The sequence below is a fragment of the Ochotona princeps genome, chromosome 3 (assembly GCF_030435755.1).
Source record: "Ochotona princeps isolate mOchPri1 chromosome 3, mOchPri1.hap1, whole genome shotgun sequence".
Taxonomy (NCBI): Eukaryota; Metazoa; Chordata; class Mammalia; order Lagomorpha; family Ochotonidae; genus Ochotona; species Ochotona princeps.
The window spans coordinates 26,984,209-26,989,137 of NC_080834.1; positions in this window are offsets into that span (position 1 = coordinate 26,984,209).

A 4,929-nucleotide genomic window follows, 5' to 3' on the forward strand; every position below is an offset into this window, starting at 1 on the left:
AATATCCGCTTGCAGGAGGAGGTGCTGGCTCTCGGGGTGGCCCCACGGCCTGCGGGGTGCAGCGCCCACCGGCCCTGCTTCCACTGTATGTGCGTGCGAAGCCAGCCTGGACACTGACCTGGGAGGTGTGTCTGGGAGCTGGAAGGAGTGGGAACTTGGGGAAGGAAGTGGCAGTGCATGCTGGAGTGCAGGTTCTCTCCTGGGCCTGCTGTTGACCCCGGGGCTGTCCTGGATCCCAGCTGGCTTGTTTACAAAGGGAACCTTAAACCACAGTGCACCTGGCCACAGGGTCTGCATCGAGATGGAAAATATTAGGGGACAAGGTGGCACCTACACATCTTCCCTTGCCGTGTACAACAACTGTGCAGGAAGTTGCCCTTGCTGGGCGCCTTGTAAATAATGCAGAGGTGAGATGCTGCGTGCGGGCGGCTGGGCAGCTCAGCGGCGTTCTAGACAAGCCTGGGTACCCAGGTACCCTTCATGATGACCTCAGCTCCCCACACTCAGGGACACCTGCTGTCTGGGCTGCTCGCTCTAGGCCTTCTCAGTTCTTTCGCTGCCTTGGGGGACTTGAATGTATCAGGATGGTTTAACATGCATTCAGGAGTCCCTGTGGGGCGAGCACACCCCAGGAGCCCCCGCCCAGGCCGGCTGTGACTGCAGCTCTGCCAGCAGGTGCGTCTCAGGGTCTGCATTGCAGGAGGCAGAGCTGAGCAAGGCACTGTGCAATGGTATGCTGGGGATGCCAGGCCCTAGGGGCTGGGCTAAGCACCTGACTCTGGGAATGGATTTTCAATGTTAAATCCAATTATGCCTCAGGAGATGTTTCTTCCTCTTTTGTGATATCTTGGTCTGGGTTGGGAGCACCAACTTGGTTGGGTGGTGCACCTGGTCAAAGCTGCCAGGCCGCCTGGCACGGGGTCGGGAGGCCTCTTCAGCTTTGGACTGTTCCACTCTTCCCTGTGGAGCCCCTGCAGTGTTACCAGGTTATCCCCAGCTGCAGGGTAATTTTGATAGGTGCTATCAGGATTTTAATGTTCATGTTCATACTCTTGCTGCCGATATTACTGATTTTTATATTATTTTATGCTGACCTCCTATCCAACTATCTTTCTTGATTTACCTGTTAATTCTAATAACTCCAAAATTTGTAAGGTCTCTTATGCACAAAAATGATTTTGTCTTTTATCCTGATGGCTTCTGGGGCCCAGGATTGTAGTGTAGCGAATTAAGCTGCCATATGGGTGCCAGTTCAAGTCCCAGCTGCTCCCCTTCCAACCAGGCATCTCGTTGATATGCCTAGGAAGGCAGCAGAAGAGGGCCCGCGTGCTTGGGTCCCTGCACGTGGCAGACCTGGGCTTCCCCCGGCCCAACCCTGGCCATTTGAGGAGTGACTCTGCAGATGGAAGACTCTCTCTCTCTCCTCTGTCTGTAGCTCTGTCTTTCAAATACACACACACACACACACACACACATACATACATAAATCTTCTTAAATTTTAAGTGATGGCTTCTTTCTTACCAGATCCTTCTGACTTTTCCTTTCTGTTTTGCCTCCCTCCTCTCCTCCTCTCCCTCCCCTCGCTCCCCCTCTCCCTCCTCCCTCCTCCTCCCTCTCCCTCCTCCTCCCTTCCCCTCGCTCCTCCCCCTTCTCCTCTTCCCTCCCTCCCCCTTCTCCTCCCCCTTCTCCTCTCCCTCCCCCTCGCTCCTCCTCCCCTCCCTCCCTCCTCCCCCTCTCCCTCCTCCTCTGCCTTTCCTTTCTGGACGTTTCTAGTTTATACCCTCGACACTGTGTAGAGTGGGGGTGGTGACTGCGACTCCCAGTGTGCCTTCCTGTCTTGGAGGGAGGGTTTAACGTGCCCCCCAAATGTGACTGTTGTTCTTAATAATACACTTTCATAAGCTGTATCATAGTTTTATGAACTCTTCTCTAGGGAGGATGTCTCACCCTTCCATTTATTGCTCATTTCTGAGGTGTACCGCATGACACTTTGAAAGGAAATGAACAGGCCCTGTGTCAGTTAGCGAGTCTGGGGTGTGGGCAAGCCATGCTGCACCCTCAGCCCACTCAGCACGGTGTCAGAGCAGCAGGGCCCGCGGCCTCTGCTCAGGACTCACCCACTGCCAGCTCGCCCTCCGCCCCTGCCCCGGAACCCCTGTTTCACCCACAACCTTTCTGCTTTTTTTCCTTCGGGTGGTGACTTCTCCAAGTGAAGATTTTATGTTTTCTTTTTTATTTTCTTTTCCATCTGACCTACCAGTGGGGTCATGCAGAACTTTCTCTGGTTTCCCTTGACTTCATGTTCACTGTCTTTTCCTCTGAGGAATTCGGAAGAGAAAATGATTTCTTAATCAGATGATTTCAAGCATCTGAGTCTGGAAGTAGACGAGGCTCGTCCTGCGCGAGGAGGCAGAGTGGGGCTGAGACAGAGCCCAGCCCGGAGCCAGTGTAACTTCCCTCCCCTCCCCTTCCCTTTCCTCCCACTGAGGACGGTCCCTGGGGCCTCCCATGGTGGGCAGGACACCGGGGTGATCTGTGGCACTCCCACCCTAAGCCAAGGCCACTCCCTGCAGCCCAGGCCGGCTGAGGCCTCTGGGGCCTCACTGTATTACATCTGAGCCGGATGGAATGAATTTACCTTTGAACTTGCCAAGACACTGCTTTATGGCAGGGAGTCCCAGCCTCTGGAAAACTGTCTTGGCCCTTGACCCTCACTGGACATATTGACACGATCTTGATTTTGTGGTTGAGTTCAGTCCTGCGCACCTGAGCTTTGGTCTAATTTGTGTTGATGTATAGGAGTGATTTGAAATGCAGAGAGAGATGGATAGTTCTAGATCCCCTATCTGCTGGTTCACTTCCTGAATGGTTGCAACAAGCCGGGGCTGGGTCGGGCAGAAGCCCGGAGCCAGGGACTCCGACCAGGTCTCCTACCTGGGTGCTGCGGACCGGTTACTTGAGCCCTCCCAGTGTGCCGTGGCTGTTGGGGTGTGTCTTGAGCTTCTGCTGAGGACAAATGCTGCAAACCTCACCTTTGGTGCCAACCCTGATCATGCTGGCTCCCACTGCCTCCCACTCATGCCTTGTCCACGTGGCAGCCAGGGTGGCGTCCGGCAGCATCTCCTGGCCCTGTGCCTGTGTGTAGAGCCCCTGAGGTTGCACCTGCTCAGAGCAGAGTCCTAGACCCTGCCTGACCTGCTTGCCTGCTGCCACACCGCCCCAACTCTCTCTAGTCTCCCTTGGAACTCCCAAACTTGGTGGCCTCACCCTGGGCCTCTGGAGGTCACCCTGCTGGGGGTACTTCCTGGCACTCACTGTGCAGTCCCCAGGGGTATGGCTCAGCTGTGGCTTCTCCCCAGAGGCTGCCCCCTTAGCACCTGCCTGACATGCCTGATGCAGAATCCCCGTCACTCCAGGCCCACACTGCTGCTCTGTCGTCTCTGCTGTATGCCTGGGCATGCAGCACAGTGAAGCCCCCATCCGGTCCCGAGACCCTCCCATCTGTCCGTTCACCAGTGACCACCTCCCAGACTCCCTCCAGGCCTTCCGCTAGCAGGTGGGCCTGTCTCCAGGGCAGCGAGCATCCTGAAGGGGCTCTGTGTACTAGCGAGTCCTGGGACCTTGCACAGAATCCCCTGGGAGCTGGCTGCAGCCGCACCCCACCCGGCCCACCTGTCCTTTTACATAAAGGGAGACCTGCCACCTGGCACCCTCTCATGGGCAGTATCTGCCAAGGCCTGCTTACCTTCCTGACTAATTAAAGAGAAGCCACGTCCACCTCCTCCTGGGGCCACCTGATAGCCACGTCCAGCTCGGGTTACACAGACACCCGCGCTGAGGCCACAAGCTGCCATGCTGAGGGCCGAGGGGACCCATTCCCCCACCGGTCTGGCCTGCTGGGAAATCACGGCCGCCTCCCACGATGGAGGCTCCTGACACGGTGAGTGCGTGGGTGTGAGCGCAGGGAGAGGCAGCACCGGACCATGGCCTGTCGGGGGCCAGGAGGCAGTTTTTTCCCTGGCTTCTCTCATACCTTCCCATCCAGTCCCTGGTACTAGCAAGCAGACATTGTTAGCCTTAAAGCCCAAGCCGGCGAACACACTTGAAGGTGTCCTCAAAGCCGCAGTGAGGGCAGGGGCCACAAAATGCCCGTTTTCAGGACGCCCCCGTGGCTTAGATTTCACCATGGACATGTGCTTGGCATTGTTGGCGGCTCCCCCGGCATGTCCGGCAGAAAGTCAGCTTAAACAGACGATTCTCGTACGCCCATGCGTATCTGCTGGCTGGGGCCCCTGCTTGGCTTAGCCCTTGGCGGTGGCTCCCACGGCTGCCAGGTCTGATGCCCTGTGGAGTGGGGGATTTAACCAGAAATGTCCCACCCTGGCCTCCCTGGCATCGCCGTGGGGAAGGTGGAATTCTCTGTGGAAAACACTGGGGCTCCCAGCGGCTCTTCCAAAGGACTCGGCACCCTGAACTAGGTCAGGCCTGTGGGGGCAGGGCGAGGGCTGTGTCCATGGGAGCCACTCCCCCGGCCCCTCCCCTGGAGGCATCTATTGGGGAAGCTAGGGTCCCCTGAGTCTATGGAGGCTCACACGGCACCGCCCGGGTGCCCCCAGACAAAAGATCCAGTGTTGGGAGACAGAGCTTGGCTCACCAGGGGAGCGATCTGTCCTCCCAAGAGTCCCCTGCCGCTGGTTCTGACCGACTAGAGGGCCTGTCCTTAAACTCCTACAGGGACAAGGGGCAGGTGGTGGCTTTGGTGGAACTCCAGGTGAATGCTGGTGCTTCGGAGGCTGGATGTGCGTTTGGCGGGGCTTGCTTGTGGAGACTTTCAAGGTTTATAAAGTTGCAAGGTATGCCTAGCTGCTGCCAACTGCAGGCGGCAGGAGACAGACACTGCCTGTTCTTCCCGGTCGGTTGGGCAGGTG